Source organism: Cnephaeus nilssonii (assembly GCF_951640355.1).
Source record: "Cnephaeus nilssonii genome assembly, chromosome: 4".
In the NCBI taxonomy this organism is placed as follows: Eukaryota; Metazoa; Chordata; class Mammalia; order Chiroptera; family Vespertilionidae; genus Cnephaeus; species Cnephaeus nilssonii.
In genome coordinates, this window is record NC_137075.1 from 63,273,160 (window position 1) to 63,296,051 (window position 22,892).

Consider the following 22,892-nt stretch of genomic DNA (forward strand, 5'->3'; position numbering starts at 1 on the left):
TTTATTTGTAAGAATAATAAACTTCTATGTTATTTTGTTTTGCTGGGGAAAAAATAAAAAACCTCTCAAGTTTAGAATCTTTTATTCTTGCATCTATTTGGCTACCCTGAGGTATAGTTTGTATAGAAATAGCAGGGTAGCCCTCGCCAGTTGCTCAATGGATAGTGTCAGCCTGCAGACTGAAGGGTCCGGGTTTGATTCCGGTTAGGGGCACATGCCCGCTTTGCTGGCTCAGTCCCCAGTAAGGGGCATGCAGGGGGAGGCCTATCGGTGGTTCTCTCTCATCATTGATGTTTCTATCTCTCTCCCTCTCTCTTCCTCTCTGAAATTAAAAAAAAAAAAAGAGGGTAAATGCTGACTCTCCTTCTTTATTTACCATTTTTCAGAATAATGAATCATACTTAATTTTAAACCAAAGTAATGAGTATGGGTGGTTTTATATCTGTTATTTTGTGTCTAGAATATGAGTTAGTATTATGCAAACCAACCCAGGACCAGTGCTCAGGAGGCCAGGGCCAGCTGGAGGTATGAGGGACACCTGGGGCTGCTGCCTTCCACCCCATGGGCTCTGCAGGCCCTGAGTGCAGTACTAGTGGCCTGGCATGTCACCAGGGAGCTGGATGTCCATGGCTGGCTTGCAGGTGGAACCCCTTGCAGGTTCCCCATTTGGCATAGCTACTCCACTTCCATCTGGCATGCCACCTACCATGATGGACGCATTCCGAAAATGCGTGCTTGTGCCCCAGGCCCAGCCCCCAATGCCTGCCAGCACTGCAGATTAAAGAGGAGGAAGATGGCAGATAAGGTTCTACCTCAGCGAATTTGGGAGCTTGTCCCAGAGTCTCAGGTATACATGGATCTTTTGACTTTTGAGTGGAAGCTGGACCAGACCGTTGCTTGCAAGCAGATGGAGATCCAGGAGGCCATCAAAAAGCCTCTGCCGTGAAAACGAAAGCTGCGGATCTATATTTCCAATATGTTCAGTCCTAGCAAGGCAGAAGGTGACAGTGCAGGAACTGTAGGGAACCCCAGCAGGGGACAAGGGTGGCTTCCTGGGAACTCTGAGCAGAGAGAAAACTCCTGGAGGATCCTAGCAAACAGAAGAGGAAGTTCTCTTCGTTCTTTAAGAGCCTCGTCATTGAGCTAGATAAGGAACTGTACTGACATGACAACCACCTATTGGAAGGCATCGGATGCCCACCACCCAGCAGACGGATGGCTTCCAGGTGAAATGGTCTGGAGATCTCAATGTCAAGTGTACCCTCTTGCTCATGTGGATCATCAGCCTCCCCAGTACAAGTTGGACCCGTGTTGGCAAGGCTGCTGGGAGTACAGCCCCTGTGGCTTTATATCAAACACCACCAGCTACAGGATGAGCATGAGCATGGGTACATCAACTCCTACCATTACTTCTGCCAGATCTCAGCTGGGGTCGACTCTGTTTCTCCGAGATTCCCATGAAGCTGGCTGGGTTGCTGCAGCACCCAGAACCCATTGTTATCAACCATATCCTTAGGTTGGACCCTAACCAGAAGAAGACAGCTTCTTATGCCATTGGAGGTGGACAACCCACTCAAGGCTCAGATGAGCAATTTTCTGGCCTCTACCACCAATCAATAGGAGATTGCCTCCCTTGATATCAAAATTCATGAGTCCATTGAGTCCATCAACCAGCTGAAGACCCAGAGGGATTTCATGCTCAGCTTTAGCACTGACCCTCCATATTGCATCCAGGAATGGCTTCTTTCCCAGCACCAAGACCTCAAGATCATCTCTGATGTGATTGGGAACCCTGAGAGATGAGATGCTTTCTACCAACCAGCCCTGGACTCAGGAAGCAGTGTGAAGGCATATCTTTGTCAAGATGCAGCAGCCAAGGCAGGAACTGGAACAGGTGCTGGGAATTTGCCTGACCTAACTGAACAGGGATCCCTCCCTTCCTTCTCAGCCTGGAAGGGACCATCATCTGAGGCTACAGACACAGACACAGGATAAAGTGAGTGAGGGGTATCACCTGTCACCTTCTACTTCCCAGCTTTAGTTTCATAAATGTAATGGTAGAATTTCTTGTTGATTGACCCCTAAAGCCTTATTACTTACTTGATGGGTTGGCTTCAGTTGGGTTCACAACGGATGCCTCTGCCCCCTGCAGGCAGGCCCAAGTAGGACTACTGGAGGCCTTGCTTTGATATTATAACTGATAGGTTTCAAAACCAAAGGCCCATGGCTTTGCTTGTTTACAGACTCCCTTCTGGTGTGACTACCCTGGCTGGCTCTTGGGGAGCTGGGCAAGGAAGAGGGACACAACTTACAGTCTTCCTAGCCTTTCTAAACCGAAGTTCTTTGCCATTCCTACTAGCCCAGCCTTGTTGCTGTTTTTTTCTTTTCCTTTGAGTATATACATTATTTGGGGAGCAGGTTCTCCTATGCAGGACCCACTGTTTTTTACAGGGGATAAGTTGGGGTTTTTAGGGAGTCCTGTTTAGTGCCTCCTCCTTTATTTTATTGCTTCAGTCTATGCAAGCGGCTCTGGCCGCCATCATCTCCTGGGATGCCAGAGGGCTGCCACCCTAGCTCTTGGGTCCAGGGCTATAAAGCCTCTTAGCGGAAGGGGACACTCAGATTCTCTGGCATGGCCTGAGGTATGGGTGTGCTTGCTTGGTGGAGGTTAGGGGGAGGTGGGGAGAACTTGTTAAGGAAGGTAGGCCTAGGGCTTGGAAAGTGCCACTTTAGGCAGGTTTGGGAATTTCCAAATAAATCCTTGTTTATTGGGGTGCTCCCCACCCCCCCAAAAAAGACTGGACTAGATGTTCTCTAAGGTCTCCTTTAGCCATGATATACTATGGTTTTTTCACTCATGAAAAACATCTCAGTAGTATATATATATAAAAGCCTAAGCGACCATACAGCCAAATAACTGGTTGACCGGACGCTATGATGGGAACTGACCACCAGGAGGCAGACCCTCAACACAGGAGCTGCCCCCTGGTGGTCAATGCACTCCCACAGTGGGAGTGCTGCTGAGCTGACTGACCTGTCCCAGCAGCCCACCAGCCCAGCGACAGCCACTCACTCCCTCAATAGTCCTGCAGGTCCAATCTCTGGAGAATGGGCCAGGCACTGATGGACCAGTGCCGCTGGCATGATCCTGACAGTGCTGCTGGCCTCATGGAAGTTGGCCTCTGGCACCGTGGCCCTTTCCCCTCCCTAGACGCTCTGCAAGGAAGAAATGATATAAAAGTGGCTCCCGACAACCGGCGCAAACGTCAGTGGGACGGATCCTGGTCCTGGGCTGGCAAGGGCATCCCACCATCTGCCCAGAGCGCCGATCGTGTCCTGCCCCCCCCCCCCAACTCCACTCGGGACAGGCGCCAGATGCAGGACTCACGGCTGGCGAGCACCCACCCGCTGTAGTGGCGCGAGCCTCTCCCGACCAGGCACAGCAGGGCCAGGATGAGCAGGAGCGGGAGGCAGTGTTGGACTGCCGGTTTCAGCCCAATCCCTGCAGGCTACGCCAAGGGACCTGACCACCCGTGCATGAATTTGTGCTCTGGACCTCTAGTAAGTATATAAGAATTAGTTCAGCTCTAGCCAGTTTGACTCATTGGTTAGAGCATGGCCCATGGACTGAAGGGTTGTGGGTTCAATTCTGGTCAAGGGCATTACCTGGGTTGCAGTTTCCCTCCCTGCCCCTGGTCAGGACGTGTGTGGGAGGCAGCCAATAGATGTGTCTCTCTCACATTGATGTTTCTCTCTCTCTATCTCTCCCCCTCCCTCCCACTCTCTCTAAAAAAATCCATGGAAAAAATACCCTCAGGTGAGGATTAATAAACAACCAAGAATTAGTTCATATGCTCCACTGTTCTCTGGAAAGTAAACATGTCTTTGTCATATAACATGATTTATTTACCATAGGATTTGCAATAATTTTGTGGGTTTGATGTAAAAAAAAAAGGGGTAAGTTCATAGCTCTACAGGCCTACCTCAAAAAAAACAACAACAAGAAAAAATGGTAATAAATTATTTAACCATACAACTCAAAGAGTTACAGGGCAACAAGGAAAGCCCAGCGTAAGCAGAAGGAAGGAAATAATAAAGATCAGAGTGGAAATGAACAACATAGAGACCAAGAAAAAAAAACAACAACAACAACAAAAAAGAAAATATCAACAAAACCAAGAGCTGGTTCTTTGAAAGGATAAATAAGATGGATGAACCTCTAGGCAGGCTCACCAAGAAGCAAAGAGAAAGGACCCAAATAAACAAAATCAGGAATGAAAGAGGTGAAGTAACAACTGATCCCACAGAAATACAAAGGATTATGAAAAAACTAGAGGCCTGGTGCACAAAATTTGTGCACTGTGTGTGTGTGGGGGGTGTCCCTCAGCCCAGCCTACACCCTCTACAATCTGGGACCCCTTGGGGGATGTCTGACTGCCGGTTTAGGCCCACAGGGATCGGGCCTAAACCAGCAGTCGGACATCCTTCTCACAATCCGGGACTGCTGGCTCCCAATCACTCGCCTGCCTGCCTGCCTGATTGCCCCTAACCGCTTCTGACTGCCAGCCTGATCACCCCCTAACCACTCCCCTGCCAGCCTGATAGACGCCTAACTGCTCCCCTGCTGGCCCAATTGCCCCCAGCTGCCCTCCCCTGCCAGCGCAATTGCCCCCAACTTCCTTCCCCTGCAGGCCTGGTCACCCCCAACTGCCCTCCCCTGCTTGCCCCATCGCCCCTAACTGCCCTCCCCTGCAGGCCTGGTTCCCCCAACTGCCCTCCCCTGCTGACCTGGTCGCCCCTAACTGCCCTCCCATGCTGGCCTGATCACCCACAACTGCCTTCCCCTGCTGGCCATCTTGTGGCTGTGGCACCACCATATTTGAGGGCGGGGCAGTCAATTAGCATATTCCCTCCTCATTGGCTGTGGGCGCCGCCATCTTTGTGACAGCGTGAGAGTCAATTAACATATTACCTCTTTATTAGATAGGATACTTTGAAGAACTCTATTCCAATAAACTGGACAACCTAGACGAAATGGACATATTAGAAAAATACAAGCTCCCAAAACTCAATCAGGAAGAATAAAAAAACCTGAATAGGCCGATAACTACTGAAGAAATTGAAGCAGTAATCAAAAATCTTCCAGCAAACAAAAGCCCTGGTCCAGACGGCTTTACAGGGGAGTTCTACCAAGCATTCAAAGAAGAAATAATACCTGTCCTCCTCAGACTATTCAAAAAAATTCAAGAGGAAGGCACACTTCCAAGCTCTTTCTATGAAGCCAGCATTACCCTAATTCCAAAACCAGGTAAAGACACCACAAAAAAAGAGAACTATAGGCCAATATTCTTGATGAACATAGATGCTAAAATCCTCAACAAAATTCTAACAGATCAGATCCAGCATTACATTAGAAAGATCATACACTATGACCAAGCAGGATTTATTCTGGGGATGCAAGGTTGGTATAATACCCACAAATCAATAAATGTGATACATTGCATAAAAAAATTGAGAGACAAAAATCACATAATCATACCAATCATTGCAGAAAAAGCATTTGACAAAATCTAACACTCTTTCTTGGTAAAAACTCTCAGCAAAGTGGGATTAGAGGGATCATACCTCAACATAAAAGCCTTATATGACAAGCCTACAGCCAACATCATACTCAATGGGCAAAAACTAAATCCATTTCCCCTAAGAACAGGAACAAGACAGGGATGCTCACTTTCACTACTGTTTGATGAAGTACTGGAAGTGCTAGCCATAGTGATCAGACAAGAAGAAGAAATAAAAGGCATCCAAATTGGAAAAGAAGTAAAACTGCCCTTATTTGCAGAGGACATGATACTGTACATAGGAAACACCAAAGATTCCATCAAAAAACTACTAGACTTAATAAATGAATCCAGCAATGTAGCAGGATACAAAATTAACACCCAGAAATCTATGGCCTTTTTATAAACCAATAATGAACTCACAGAAAGAGAAACTAAAAAAAAAAAAAATCCCATTTACCATTGCACCAAAAAAATTGATACCTAGGAATAAACGTAATTAAGGAGGTAAAAGACCTGTACTCAGAAAACTACAGGACATTGAAAAAAGAGATAGAGGAAGACATAAACAAATGGAAGAACATGCCATGTTCATGAATTGGTAGAATCAACATCATTAAAATGTCCATACTAACCAAAGCAATCTACAGTTTTAATGTAATCCCCATTAAAATACCAGTGGCATATTTCAAACACCTAGAACAAACTCCAAAAATTCATCTAGAATAATAATAAAAAAAAAAAGACCCCAAAATAGCCACAGCAATCATGAGAAAGAACAACAAAGTTGTAGGGATCACAATACCAAATATCCAGCTATAATACCAAGCCACGGTTCTCAAAACTGCCTGGTACTGGCACAAGAACAGACATATAGACCAATGGAACAGAACAGAGATCCCAGGAAATGACCCAAGCCATTATGCTCAATTAATATTTGACAAAGGAGGCAAGAGCATACAGTGGAGTCAAGACGGTCTCTTCGCCCTAACTGGTTTGGCTCAGTGGATAGAGTGTTGGCCTGCGAACTGAAGGGTCCCAGGCTCGATTCCGGTCAAGGGCATGTACCTTGGTTGCAGGCACATCCCCAGGAGGGGGTGTGCAGGAGGCAGCTAATTTGTTTCACTCTCATCGATGTTTCAAACTCTCTATCCCTCTCCCTTCCTCTCTGTAAGAAAATCAATAAAATATATATTTTTTAAAAAGAGAGTCTCTTCAATAAATGGTGTTGGGAAATTTGGTCAGATACATACAAAAAAAGTGAAACTAGATCACCAACTTAAACCATACACAAGAACAAACTCAAAATGGCTAAAGGACTTAAATGTAAGATGGGAAACCATAAAAATCTTAGATGACTCCATAGGCAGCAAAATATCAGACATATGTCGTAGCATTATTTTTACCGATACAGTTCCTAGGACAGTGGAGACTAAGAAGAAAATAAACAAATGGGACTACATCAAAATAAAAAGCTGCACATCAAAAGAAAACAACAAAATAAGAAAGCCCACTGCATGGGAGAACATATTTCCCAATGCTATTTCAGATAAGGGTTTCATATCCAAAATTTACAGAGAACTCCTACAACTTAACAAAAGGAAGATAATCTAATTTTTTAAAAAGTGGACCTTTTTTAAAAAAGGACCTAAATAGACACTTTTCGAAAGAAGATATACAGAAGACCGAGAGACATGAAAACATGCTCAAAGTCACTAATTTGAGAGATGGAAATCAAAACAACAATGAGATACCATCTCACACCTATCAGAATGGCTGTCATCAACAAACAACAAATGCTGGCGAGGATGTGGAGAAAAAGGAACCCTTGGGCTGCTGGTGGGAATGCAGACTGGTGCAGCCACTGTGGAAGACAGTATGGAGTTTCCTCTGGAACTCCCTTGACCCAGTAATCCCACTTCTAGGACTATATCTCAAGAAACTAGAAACACCAATCAGAAAAGATATATGCACCCCTATGTTCATAGCAGCACAATTTACAATAGTTAAGATTTGGAAACAGCCTAAGTGCCCATCAGTAGGTGAGTGGCTTAAAAAACAGTGGTACATCTACACAATGGAATACGATGCTGCTATAAAAAAGAAGGAACTTTTACCATTTGCAACAGCATGGATGGAACTGAGAGCATTATGCTAAGTGAAATAAGCCAGTCAGAGAAAGATAAATATCAAATGATCTCACTCAAATGTGGGATATAATGATCAACATAAACAAAAATAGATCCAGATACAAATGGCGGCAGGGGGAGGGTTTAGAGATCAACCAAAGGACTTGTATGCATCCATATTAGCATAACCAATGGACACAGACACTGGGGTGGTAGGGTCTTGCCCTCGGGGTGGGAATGGCGGGGGGGGGGGTCAATTGGGAAAAAGGAGACACATGTAAAACTTAAATAAAAAAATTAGGAACTTTAATTTGATATCTTATTAAATTGAGTTAATTGATTTAAAATACTGAACAAATAATTTTTGACATCTGATATAGTGTTGTCAAATTGATCCTTATCAACAATAGCTGAATTTCTGAGAATGCAAAAGTATAAAAGGAGTATTAAAATTTCTATAGATTTTCTTCCTTCCTGGCAGGGTAATGCCTTAAAGAACTCCAAACAAATATTATGAAATGATATGAATCGATTCATTTTTCTAAAAAAAAAACCCCTTATATTTCACATTTTAAACACCTGTTAACATTAGCAGTTTTAATCAAAACTAATGAAAATAAAGCTCTTACCTAGTGTGCTTAAGTTAATACTAAATCATTTTCTAAGGCAGTTGTGATTAAAAATAAAAAAGGAGAAAATCTTTTGTTGATTATCATTATAAACTCTTTGGAAACAAGCCTTCAGTGTGTACAGATTAGAGAACAGGAAGAGTTTTGTTTATTTAAAGATAGTATTTTGAAATTTAAAAATAAACCCTTTAACAGAAGTGGTCTGAAGGCATAAAAACTGGTACTTGTCTGCTTTTAACAAAGGACATGAGTATTCTCTGCAGGTATTCTACTTTCCTAAAATTGGCTTATTTGATGGCAATACACCAGAATTTAATGGAGAATTTAAAAATAAGCTTGTTTTTCTAAAATAGATTTTTGGATTTTAACTTTTCTTGTCTTGAAATAGATGAAGCTACTAGAATATCAACTTGGATGTTTTTCTTCTTCTGTATCTATATGTTATCTATATATATAAAGAGCCAGTGTCCCTAACATCCAAAACAACCGAAGGCTCGACCAAACACCATAAGTCAGTCTTGCAGTCAGTGCTGGGTCGCTGTGGTGACCCAGCACTGACTGTCGAGTGGGCTGCAGATCAGGCCCGGAGAGAGGTCTGGAGAGAGAAGCAGGGTCTGATCCGCAGCCTCCATGGCAGCTATTGATCAGCCCTTGCCTCTCTTTCTCTCCAGGTCTTGCTAGCAGCCGCAGGGGCTGCTGATCAGCCCCGCCTCTCTGATCAGGCCCAGAGATAGGCCCAGAGACGCTGACTGGCATAGAAACCGACCAATCAGAACCAAATCTGGGTGAACTGTAAGGAGCCAGTGGCTGCCTAGGAGGCAGAGCTTTTGATGCTGACTGGCATAGAAACCGACCAATCAGAACCAAATCTGGGTGAACTGTGAGAGCCAGTGGCTGCCTAGGAGGCAGAGTTTTTGATGCTGACTGGCATAGAAACCGACCAGTCAGAACCTAATCTGGGTGAACTGCGAAGGCAGAACCTAAGGTGGGGGATAAGGAGAGGTTTTAAGGGCAACAGCTATTTGGTGTAAGGTGCAAGAAAGGGTTCAGGAGAAACCAAGATGGCGGCATAGGTAAACACCTGAACTTGCTGCCTCACAGAATCACTTCAAAACTACAACTAAAAGACAAAATGAATATCATCCAGAACCACGGGAAGGCTGGCTGAGTGGAAATTCTACAACTAGAAGGAAAGAGAAAAGCACACTGAGACTCGGAGGAGGTGCGGAAGTGATGTACGGAGGCATGCACGTGCACGCGGAAAGGGTCTGGCAACTGAGTGTGCTGTTGTCTTTTTCAATCGGGAGGGTGACACAAGCTCCCGACTGCTCTGAACTCCAGTTCTGGGCCAGATCTGGGGACTCAGACTCATACAGGGAGAAACTGGACTGTCTGGCATTGGGCCAGAACACGAGGGCGGCTTTCTCTCAGAGGTGCTTGCAGCAATCATTGTTCCTGCACAGTGCCACGGGACACAGAGACCCGGGGGCCTCTTTAGGGCAGGGCTGACGGTCAGCCATTGCTATTTGCTCCCCGCTGGTGATTCCCTGAGACCCCACCCCACCCAATTTACAACCCCACTCAAACTGTGCGCAAAGGCTTTGCGTATGAATGGCCTGGCCTTTTGCAATCTAAAATTACCTAACAAACTGCAGCTGCGTCAGAGAGCCCCAGAACTTCCAAAAGAAGGTCCAAGGCTCCACAGCAGCTTGCATTACTTCACAGCTGGGCCTCATCTGGGCACCTCCAAACCCCAAACAAAGAGGAGGAATCTGCAGATCTCTCTGTAGCTCCTGTTGGGTGGCCTCAGGCAGTGGCTGACTTTGCACCTCCTTGGAGATCCAAGAGCCAGTGTACCCAGTGATCAGAGTGAGACCATCCAGATTACCACTCTTCAGATCCATAAGAGGCACACTCAGGGGGCAGACTCAGTGAGTGCCAAAGCCCCACTGAAGCAAGTGTTGCCCCATAAGGGTGTCTCCAGCACAGAAGTTTTCCCATCATAGACATAACTGATCCTCACAGCCAATTGGCCTGGAGGTCAGTTCCTCCCAGTGATACCAATAGCAATCAAGGCTTAACTACAACAAGACTCTGCACACAGCCCACAAAGGCGTGCACCAAGAGTGTCCACTTCAGATAATTAGGGAGGCTGAGCCACTGGGCCCTATAGGTCACCTAGCACATAAGGCCACTCTTTCAACACAGGGAAGCAGCCAAAATGCGGAGACAAAGAAACAGGTCACAAATGAAAGAAATGGAGGAAAGCAAACTACTGGATATAGAGTTCAAAACCATGTTTATAAGGTTACTGAAGAATCTTCTGGAAACCTCCGAGAAATTTAGTGAGACCCTCGAAGATATGAAAAAAGACCAACTAGAAATTAAGCATACACTGATTGAAATAAAGAATAATATACAGCAGTGATGGGCAACCTTTTGAGCTTGGTGTGTCAAACTTCGCCAAAAAAAATGAGCATAACTTGGGTAGTGTGTCACTTTGAGGAAAAAACATTATTTCGCAAATGTTTCATCCTCAGGAGCAGCAAATGTTTCATCCTCGGCATGCGGCCGCCTCAGCGGCCGCGTGTCATCAGAAATGGCTATGCGTGTCAGTGCTGACACGCGTGTCATAGGTTCACCATCACTGATATACAGAGATCCAACAGCAGACTAGAGGATCCCAAAAATCAAGTCAAATATTTGAAATTCGAAGAAGCAAAAAACACCCAACCATAAAAACAAAGAATCCAAAAATATGTAGATAGTGTAAGGAGCCTCTGGGACAACTTGAAGCATACCAACATTCGCATTATGGGGGTGCCAGAAGAAGAGAGAGAGCAAGATATTGAAAACCTATTTGAAGAAATAATGACTGAAAACTTCCCCTACCTGGTGAAAGAAATAGACTTCCAAGTCCAGGAAGCGCAGAGAACCCCAAACAAAAGGAATCCAAAGAGGACCACACCAAGACACATCATAATTAAAATGCCAAGAGCAAAAGACAAAGAGAGAATATTAAAAGCATCAAGAGAAAAACAGTTACCTACAAGGGAGCACTCATACAATTGTCAGCTGATTTCTCAACAGAAACTATGCAGGCCAGACGGGAGTGGCAAGAAATATTCAAAGTGATGAATAGCAAGAACCTACAACCAAGATTACACAGCAAAGCTATCATTTAGAATTGAAGGTCAGATAAAGAGCTTCACAGATAAGAAAAAGCTAAAGGAGTTCATCACTGCCAAACCAATATTATGAAATGCTGAAGGTATCCTTTAAGAAGAGGAAGAAGAAGAAAAAGATAAAGATAAAAATTATGAACAACAAAGTAACACATATCTATCAACAATATGAATCTAAAAATCAAGTGAGTAAAAAATCTGATGAACAGAATAAACTGGTGAATATAAAAGAATCAGGGGGAAAAAAGTGAGTGGACTGACAATTCTCAGGGGGAAGGGGGTGTGGGGGGTGCGGGATGAGACTGGATAAAAATCGTACACCTATGGATGAGGACAGTGGGGGGTGGGTAAGGGCAGAAGGTGAGGTGGGAACTGGGTGGATGGGAACTATGGGGCGAAAAGAGGAACAACTGTAATATTCTGAACAGTAAAAATTTATTTAAAAAAGAAAGTGTTCAATTTTTTAATGACCAGTTTGGCAGTATAGTGCATATGGCTGGCCATCAGTCCAGATATAGGAATTAAGTATTTTTGTCTGCCAAGAGCATCTCCTCCTGATGAAAAAGGCTCCCCCCACCATTTAAGCAATCCTATCCTATATAATCTATACTAATAAAAGAGTAACATGCTAATTAGACCAGGTTGACCGGCCACCTTCCACATGTCCGACTTCCTTCCAGACAAAGCCATGGTGGTGGGGGCCGAGGCAGAGGCAGTTAGGGGTGATCAGGCTGGCAGGGCAGGGCAGTTGGGGGCAAGATCAGGCTGGCAGGGGAGGGTAGTGAGGGGCGAGATCAGGCCGCCAGGGAAGGGCAGTTAGGGGCAATCAGGCAGGCAAGCAGAGGGGTTAGGGACGATAAGACAAGCAGGCAGAGGCAGTTAGGGGTGATCAGGCATGCAGGCAGGTGAGCAGTTAGGAGTCAGGGGTCCTAGATTGCGAGAGGGATGTCCCCCAAGAGGTCTTCCGATTGGAGAGGGTGCATGCTGGGCTGAGGGCCCCCCCACCCCCCGTGCATGAATTTCATGCACTGGGACACTAGTTTATAATAAGCTAGAGGTCAAATTTGTCTCTAAGATATAAAAATATTATTCCAGGGAATGAAAAGGAATTTAAAACTTAATGATAGATTTGTCATTGTCCCCTTCTTGAGGGTACTTTCTGCATAAAAGTTTTGTTTGGTTTTAGTATTATATATGATTTATTGTATAAAGATAGCTTTGTAGTTACTAGATTAAAGGAATTTTTTTTTCTTTTGCATAGAAAATCATGTTCATTTGTATGTTGATTGCTACTTGTTTGTGATGGAGAAGAATGGTTTGGGAGTATTAGTTCTTTAAGAATATGATGTAGAACCTTATGACTTGGGTAGCTTCAATAACACTGATAATAGGAATGGAAAAAACAAACTTAGAATTTTAAAGCCAGATGTGACATCTGTGTGGTACAATATGGTGGCAATTAAAAGTGGCTTGGGGTCTTAGGAATTGAATGTTTTATTTTGTTTTAATTAATATAAGTTAAATTGCCATATGTGGCTGGTAGTTACTATATTGCATAATACAACCTCAAACTATTACAGTTTAACACTGAGTATATTGTTATGAAATTTTCAAAACCTAAGACAGAAATTTGATAGAAACTCCCAAAAGAAAACAAGTCAATTTCACTAATTAAAATAGTTACAAATAATTATAACTTTAAGAAAATCTAGCCCAGTAAGAAGTATCAAAAAAATTATATAACTACTGAGTAAATTATACCTGCAGTCTGCCAACATATTCATTATTAAGGAAACCTCAGATTATTGTACCATTAGAAGCAAAAATGCATTTATAAAGAAACCAATTCTGATTTTACAGAACATCAAAATAAAAGGAAGCTATTAAAATATGACAATTTTCCTCCAAAAAAGAAGGCAAATATCCTATACTAATTGATGAAATAGGAAAGCTATTTTTGTTCAAGTCAGAAACAAGACAAATACTTCCTGTCATCAATGACATGATTGTCACTGTAATTAAACTTCATTTTGGCAATTCTAGCCATTGAAGTATTAAGTAAATGAAATAATTGCTATAAACGTTGGAAAAGAAGAAAATAATTATTTCTGTTTTCAAATTATATAATAGGATACTCAGAAAACTCAGGGTAGTAGAAAACAACAACTAGAATTAATAAATTCTGAAATGGTGATACACACACACACACACACACACACACACACACACACACACACAGAGTGGCCAGATTATTATGATCTCTGAACGCATAATAATCAGGCCACTCAGTGTATATCATCCTATCTAATAATAGAGTAACATGTAAATTACCATCACTCCGCTACGCCCACGATTAGGCGGCAGGAGGCTGGGGGGCGGGACTCGAGGTGGCCTATCCGGCCATTGAGAGGCACGGATCCGCTGCCACTGAGGGGGGCTACCCTGCTGTTGAGAGGCGCAGGGGGCGGGACTCCCGCCCCCTGTGCCTCTCAATGGCCAGATCCACGGCCGCTGAGGGGGCCTGCCGCGGACACCCAGCTGCACCTCTCAACGGCAGGGTAGCCAGGTGTCTGCGGCAGCCCCACTCAGCGGACTCCTGCCCCCTGCGCCTCTCAACAGCAGGGTAGCCCCCCTCAGCGGCCGCGGACCATCAAAAGTGAGGGAGCTGGGTGCCTGTCTGCTCCGGCACCAGGCCTTTCAGAAGCCTCCGCCGAGCCGGAGGCTTCTGAAAGGCCTGGTGCACCAGCGGACAGGCACCCAGCTCCACCGCAAAAAGCGAAAGCGTGTAGGGGACCCTACACGTGCATGAGTCAATCATGCACTGGGCCTCTAGTATCCTATATAATAAAAGTATAATATGCAAATTGTCCCCTCGACCAGAAGTTCGACCAGCAGGCAGGCCGGCCAACCGCCCATGTCCCCTCCCCCTGGCCAGGCTGGCCGGACCCCACCCATGCACGAATTCATGCACTGGGCCTCTAATATATATGTGTGTATACACACACACACACACACACACACACACATATATATATATATATACACACTGAGTGGCCAGATTATTATGCGTTCAGAGATCATAATAATCTGGCCACTCAGTGTATATACACACACAAAAACTAATAGCTTTCTTTCATTAGCAGTCAAAAATGCAACTGACCAAACAAATAAATATTCAATATAATGAAAAAAACATAAAACTATAGGAATAAATGTATTAAAGATACAAAGTAAAGATATAAATCCTTTATAAAGAAAACTTGGTATTATAAGTTGTCCCTTTCCCCCAAAAATTTTTACCTTCAAAACTTTTACTTGAGACAGAGTCTGATTTACATGGTGGTCCTCAAACATAATGTGAACACCCCCCCAAAAAAAATCAGAATAGCAGATGTGTTTTATTCAGTAAACAAATTTTCACTGAAAACCTGCTGTGTGCTAGGGGATCTATTTTCAGTGCAGCTGTCTCTAAAATAATGTACTTGAAAGTATGGGGAGAAAATATCAGAACTTACTAAAGCTTATGTTTTAAAAAAAAGCTTTAGCCAATATTTAGTATACTTATCCCAGTGGCCTGTAGAGTAGATGGTTGTGTGTCATGAACCACACAGAGTGGCCTGAATCAGTTTCATGTGTGGTGTCCTCATCCTTAGTTGCTTCTAGCATTTTGCAGTATATTGCAGCTTTTGTCTGCCTAGTTAAGAATTTACTTAATTATACCAAATCAACACTCCTCAAATGGGTACACATTAAAAAAGTCTTTTAATCATGCAAGATGATAATAATAACAATAATGCAAATACTGGTATAGAAGAATAAAGGTGAGCTGACAGATTTTCCTATTCTGATCCCGAAACACATTATAAAGTAAAAATATTGGTTATCTAATAAAAACACAGACTAATCAGATCTGATAAACTGGACAAAAAGTTCAAAGGACTATACAAGCATGAATTATATTCATTATCATTAATGCCAAACCACACCCTATGTGTATATTGTACTTTGAGATATTAATTTATTATGATAGTATGAAGATACCATAATAGCAAGACATTTTAAAATAGTTTGCTTCAACTCTTGCTCAACTAACATTTTTATTTTTTATACTACACACATTAATTTAGATTTCTGCCAAACCACACCCTATGTATATATTGTACTTTGAGATATTAATTTAGTATGATAATATGAAGATACCATAATAGTAAGACATCTACACTAATAAAAGAGAAAGATGCAAATTGACCATACCTTCACGACGCCCACCAGCCAATCAGGAGTGAGTATGAAATTAACCCAACAAAGATGGCGGGTTAATTTGCATACGCAGGCGCCTAGTGGCCGGGGGCGGGATGCTTGTGTCGTCACCATGGCGATGACGCAGGCATTCCGCACCACCCCAGCTGCTCTGGGCCTCTGGGCAACGTGGGAAGGCAGAAAGGCGGCTCCAGGCTGGAGTGAAAGCAGTGTCGGCAGCCAGGGGAAGGAAGGCCCATTCTTGCACGAATCTTCGTGCATCGGGCCTCTAGTTTTAAAATAGTTTGCTTCAACTCTTGCTCAACTAACATTTTTATTTTTTATTCTACACACATTAATTTATATTTATTTGCCCTAACCCTAACCCTAACCCTAAACATGTATAAATATATTGGGGGTGGCAGGTGCTCAGTTTTGTAGTTTATTTTTTAACTTGACTAGGAACCCAATGAAAACAATTAGACTAGTGTTTTGCCTTTTAAAATAAGAGGGGATTTTAAAATAATAGGGCAAAAATAGGGAGGAAGCAAGTGTTTCTAAAATTAGAATTTTTAAAAGAAGTAAACCCACATTAAATTTTAGGACAAGAAAATAATCCAGCCATGCTGTATGTTTTCATTTGGAGAATGAAGGAAGAAAATACAGATGAGGATGACCAAGTAAAGAATGTTTTTTTTTGACATTAAACAACTGAATGGTGCTACATGAAAACTACTCAGGAAGGGTAAGAAGGTTAATGGTATATGCGCAGTGGTCGGCAAACCCATTAGTCAACAGAGCCAAATATGAACAGTACAATGATTGAAATTTTTTTTGAGAGCCAAATTTTTTAAACTTAAACTTCTTCTAACGCCACTTCTTCAAAATAGACTCGCCCAGGCCATGGTATTTTGTGGAAGAGCCACACTCAAGGGGCCAAAGAGCCGCATGTGGCTCGCGAGTCGCAGTTTGCCGACCACGGGTATATGGGATGAAAGCTTAAATCTAAATGTAAAGCAGGAAACACTGAAGTGAAAAAAATTGGGATGGAAAAGCGAGAAGAAAATATAGGTAAGGCTGTCATTGTGGGACCATCCAATACTGTCTTAACTCAGCTATGGGTATCCATGGATTTGAGTCATTGTATAAAGAAATGGGGGAAGAAGATATTGCACTAAAGGAAATATTCTATTTCAGCTGGAATAGAATGCTAGTTGAAAGGGGAAGAAAAAAAGATGGGTTTGGGCGAGATTATGGGAAGAAAATAGCAAGGATTAGGCATGACTAGATGCTAGAATTCGAAAAAATAAAAATCTAACAATGTACTGATAGGGAATCAATGTGATAAAAAGTTGGATAATTTCATTCTGCTGTTTATTAGAGTAAGCAGAATTTAAAATAACGTATGCTGTGATTTTATCTTTTTTTACCTCCCTAATTACATAATAGTATAGAGAACTTACGTTTCTTACAAAAATTTTATTTATATTTAAATGCTACTTGATGTATATTCTTTCAGTGCCAGGTAGTAGAATTAACTGTTTATCTTTTTCTCCTAACCACAGTATTCGTATAATACCATACTCTGCATGTAGTAGTTTATTAACTACTAGAAGCCCGGTGCACGAAATTCGTGCACGGCGGGGGGTTGTCCCTCAGCCCAGCCTGTACCCTCTCCAATCTGGGACTCCTGGAGGGATGTCCGACTGCCCGTTTAGGCCCGATCCTGGTGGGATCGGGCCTAAACGGGCAGTCGGACATCCCTCTCACAATCCAGGACTGCTGGCTCCCAACTGCTTGCCTGCCTGCCTTCCTGATTGCCCCTAACCGCTTCTGCCTGCCAGCCTGATCACCCCCTAACCACTCTGCTGCCAGCCTGGTTGATGCTTAACTGCTCCCCCTGCCAGCCTGGTCACCCCTAACTGCCCTCTCCTGCAGGGTTGATCACCTCCAACTGCCCTCCCTTGCAAGCCTGGTCCCTCACAACTGCCCTCCCTTGCAGGCTGGGTGCCTCCCAACTGCCCTCTCCTGCTGGCCATCTTGTGGTGGCCATCTTGTGTCCACATGGGGGCAGGATCGTTGACCACATGGGGGCAGCTATATTGTGTGTTGCAGTGATGATCAATCTGTATATTACTCTTCTATTAGATAGGATAGAGGCCTGGTGCACGGGTGGGGGCCAGCTGGTTTGCCCTGAAGGGTGTCACAGATAAAGGTGGGGGTTCCCTTGGGGTGTGGGGCGGCCTGAGCAAGGGGCCTGTGGTGGTTTGCAGGCCGGCCACGCCCCCTGGCAACCCAAGGGGAGGCCCTGGTATCTGGAATTTATTTTCCTTCTACAATTGAAACTTTGTAGCCTGGAGCGGAGCCAAGCCTGGGCCTCCGGCAGCCATTTCTGTGGCAGTTAATTCACCTTCTACAATTGAAACTTTGTAGCCTTAAGCGGGTGAGCCCTGCCAGGGTGTGCGGGAAGCTTTGCTTCCCCTGTTGCCGCCGGCAACCCTGGCCTGCTCTCTCAAGCTCCATTCTGCCGCCATTTGTTTGAATTTGTTTACCTTCTATAATTGAAACTTTGTAGCTTGAGTGGAGGCTTAGGCCTGCAATGGCTATGGAAAGCTTGGCTTCCTCTGTTACCTGGGAAACCTTGCTCTCTGTGGCTGTAGCCATCTTGGATTGGGGTTAATTTGCATACTCGCCCTGATTGGCTGGTGGGCATGGCTTGGCTGGTGGGCGTGGCTTATGTAGCGGAGTGATGGTTAATTTGCATATTACCATTTTATTAGAGAGGATTGGCTTAAAGTAATTTAAAAGTACTTTAAGATCCTATTTAGCTCAAGGAATTTGGGTTTGAGACTAATCTTTACAAGCTGAGATGATAGTGTAGTTTGTCTGAAGGTATTAGAAGTAAAGATAACACAATGCCTCTCCTACCTTGCTTTTTTACATCCTGTTTCCTTGTCTGATAATCTCTAATATTTTGCCTAATATGATTCCTAAGTATAATTTTATCTTTAATGTTCAGTTGACTTAAATTTTCTTAAACAGTTCTTTTATAAATACAAAAGTGAACCTTTTTCTTATCTGACAACTAGTCTATTAGAAGTAAAGTCTACTTGAAGAATTACCTAAAATCACTAAATAAAAACTTGAATAAGTATAAATTTAATAGGCTAAAAGTTGGTCGTATAATATAGGTAGTTCTTGACTTTTGTTAGACACTTGAAGTCCTATGTACATGAAGAAATACTGAACCCTGAACTTCTCTCCTAGGGAAGTACTAATCAGGTTATCTGAACCCTGCCCAGCTTTCTCCTCACACAACTTCTCAGTGCCAATGGTATAGAAAAAAGAAGAGGTATAGAATTTTTGATATTATTATTTCAACTACATTTTGGGAACCAGGTGTATTTTCTTCTTACGATATTTAACCATAGTTTATTTGTTTGTTAATCCTCACCTAAGGTTTTGTTTTTTTGTTTTTTTGTTTTTTAGAGAGAGATGGGGGAGAGAGGGAAGTGGGCGGGAGGGGAAAAGGGAAGAGGGTAGGAGAGAGAGAGAGAGAGAGATATATAAATCAATTGGTTGTCTCCTGCATACACCCCAACTGGGGTTGAAGTTGAACCTGCAACCCAGGTATATGCCTCTGATCTGGAATCAAACCCACAACCCTTTGGTGCTTGGGCTGACACTCTAACCACTGAGCAACACTGGCCAGGGCTAACCATAGTTTATAACCAGATTTGTTTCAAAACAGGAAATGTATTCCAAGTTTTAGAGGACAAACTTTTAAAAGGCAATCTACAAGTTACATACTTTTTTGTGCTTTTCATTCTGACATAATCTTCTTGAAGGGAATATTAAGAATAGTGATTTAATTTTTTTCAGGTGTTATAGGTAGGCATAGTTCTGACCAATAGTTTCAACACAGTTGTAAACCAGGAAGATATTTTTATAACTTGTTTATTTTAAATCCTTTTTTTGTCTTAGGACTTTTTAATACCAGTATTATTAATATTATTTTAAAAAATCTTTATTGTTGAAAGTACTGCATATGTCCCCCTTCTTCCCCCTATAGCCCCCCTTCCAGCCCGCCCCTGCCCCAGGCCCTCACTGCCCCATTGTCTGTGTCCATGGGCCATGCATATATGCATACAAGGTCCTTGGTTGATTCCCTCCCACCCATCCACCCTCCACTGCTTTCCCTCTGAGATTCTGAACTCTGTTCCATGCTTTCAAGTCTCTGGATCCATTCCTTCATCAGTTTATTTTGTTACTTAGATTCCACATTTGAGTAAGATCATGTAATATTTGTCTTTATTTGACTAACTTCAGTTAGCATAATACTCTCCAGGTCCCTCCATGCTGTCTCAAAGGGTAAGAGATTCTTTTTTACTGCTGCATAGTATTCCACGATGTAAATGTACCACAGTTTTTTTAACCAATCATCTACTGATGGGCACTTGAGCAGTTTCCAGATATTAGCTATTGTAAATTGTGCTGCTATGAACATAGGGGTGCATACATTCTTTTTTTGTTGGTATTTGGTTTTTTTAGGATAAATTCTAGAAGTGGGATCACTGGGTCAAATGGGAGTTCCATATTTAATTTTTTGAGGAAACGCTATACTGTTTTCCATAATGGTTGCACCAGTCTGCATTCCCACCAGCAGTGTACTAGGGTTCCCTTTTCTCCACATCCTCACCAGCACTTGTCATTTATTGATTTGTTGATAGCCATTTTGACAGGTGTGAAGTGATACCTCATTGTTGTTTTAATTTATATCTCTCTGATGATCAGTGACTTTGAGCATTGTTTCACATGTCTCTTGGCCATCTGTAATACCTGTATTATTAGTGGGGTAGCTTCCAGTTTGAAAGCAATGGCACAGCTAAAGACTCAGACAACCAGACAACATTTAAATTGTTATGTATTTCCTACTTTTGCTACTTTCTTTCTATTAACCTCTGGGGCAGTGAGGAAGAAGAGATCAAAGCAGGGAAATGGGAGCAGCTAGAGAAACTTGTGCTGTGAAGCAGCTCTTGGTTACACAAGGGAAGGAAACTCAAATTGTCGATTCTTTACCACATGCCAAACACTAAGAAGTTTTGACCTGTAGAAGGTGCTTTCCTTCCATCATCATCATCATCATCACCCTCAAATAACACTAGTATAATCTAGTAAAATTAGAAAGTACAAAAGTTATAATCTTAGGAGTAGTGTCCTTCTTAGTGATGTAAGAACATCTGAAATTGGCTCTTGAGAAATAGGGACAATTGTAGAAATATTAAAAAAAAAATTTATAGCCAATGAAAACAAATCCAGCCAAAATAAAATTGATTTCTTATAGTACAAATAAAGTTACATTTGTTACCTCTTTATGATAGTAATACTGTAGAATATTACAGCAAACTGTCTAAGATACACTTTAGACTAGCAGTGCAGTCCAATAAAAATTAATACAAGTCATATATGCAATTTTAAATTTTCTAGTAGTCATATTGAAAAAAAAAGTAGAATCAGGTGAATAAATTTTAATTGTATATTTTATTTAACCCAGTTATATGTAAACCTGTAATCTATATAAAATTATTAGAGATAGTTTATATTTTTTTCGTGTGAAATCTTCAAAAATCTAGTATATTTTGCACTTTACAGCACATCTCCATTTAGATGCTAAATTTTCATTGGAAATGCTTGATCTATATCCTACCTAATAAAAGAGTAATATGCAAATTGACCGTACCTTTGCTACACCCACCAGCCATGCCCACCAGCCACGCCCACCAGCCAATCAGAGCGAGTATGCAAATAAACCCAACCAAGATGGCTACAGCCACAGAGAGCAGGAGGGAGGCTTGGGTTTCCCAGGCAACGGAGGAAGCCAAACTTTCCGCCGGCCCTTGCCGGCCTAAGCCTCCACTCAAGGCTACAAAGTTTCAATTATAGAAGCTAAACAAATCCAAACAGAAATGGCGGCAGCCACTGAGCTGGAAAGAGCAGGAAGCAAGGGTTGCTCCCGGAAATGGAGGAAGCCAAGCTTTCCACCTGCCCTGGCCGGCCTAGGCCTCCACTCCAGGCTACAAAGTTTCAATTATAGAAGGTGAATTAACCCCAACAGAAATGGCTGCCACCATGCCACGGAGCGAGCAGAAGGCTTGGCTCCGCTCCAGGCTACAAAGTTTCAATTGTAGAAGATAAATAAACCCCAGATACGAGGGCCTCCGCTTGGGTCGCCAGGGGGCGTGGCTGGCCTGCAAACCACCACAGGCCCCTTGCTCAGGCCGCCCCACGCCCCAAGGGAACCCCCACCCTGATCCAGGACACCCTTCAGGGCAAACCAGCTGGCCCCCACCTGTGCATCTATCTAATAAAAGAGTAATATGCAGATTGACCATCACTCCAACACACAAGATGGCTGCCCCCATGTGGTCAAAGATCCTGTTCCCATGTGGACACAAGATGGCCACCACAAGATGGCCAGCAGGGGAGGGCAGTTGGGAGGCACCAGGCCTGCAAGGGAGGGCAGTTGAGAGGGACCAGGCCTGCAAGGGAGGGCAGTTGGAGGCGATCAACCCTGCAGGGGAGGGCAGTTAGGGGTGACCAGGCCAGCAGAGGAGGGAAGTTGGGGGCAAACAGGCTGGCAGGGGTGCAGTTAGGCATCAATCAGGCTGGCATGGGAGTGGTTAGGGGGTGATCAGGCTGGCAGGCAGAAGTGGTTAGGGGCAATCAGGAAGGCAGGCAGGTGAGCAGTTGAGAGCCAGCAGTCCTGGATTGTGAGAGGGATGTCCAACTGCCCGTTTAGGCCCGATCCTCGGGCCTATACGGGCAGTTGGACATCCCTCGAGGGGTCCCAGATTGGAGAGAGTTCAGGCTGGCCTGAGGGACACCCCCACCCCACCCCCCCGTGCACGAATTTCGTGCACTGGGCCTCTAGTTTAGTCATAAAATTGGAGTTAAAAATGTAGATTTTAAAAACTATTATTAAAATGTTTCCAATAAATCAAAAAACATTTCTTTAATATTTGCATCTGTATAGACAATACTGATTTACCTTTTTGTAACAATTGATTTGACTGAAGCAAAAACAGATCAATTTCAAAACTACATACTAAGTTAAGTAAATCCATTAATTCTTGTGATAGCTTAGTATTA

At 43.2% G+C, this 22,892-nt stretch overlaps 1 protein-coding gene and 1 pseudogene across 3 annotated transcripts in view; both read left to right on the top strand.

The window, feature by feature from the left end:
* USP3 (ubiquitin specific peptidase 3) overlaps positions 1-22,892 on the top strand; it is a 110,331-nt gene that overhangs the window by 43,273 nt on the left and 44,166 nt on the right. The gene's annotated exons all lie outside the window — the stretch shown is intronic.
* LOC307097852 (SWI/SNF-related matrix-associated actin-dependent regulator of chromatin subfamily D member 2-like) lies at positions 495-7,867 on the top strand (annotated as a pseudogene). The gene has a single exon. The product of its transcript is annotated as an SWI/SNF-related matrix-associated actin-dependent regulator of chromatin subfamily D member 2-like (transcript).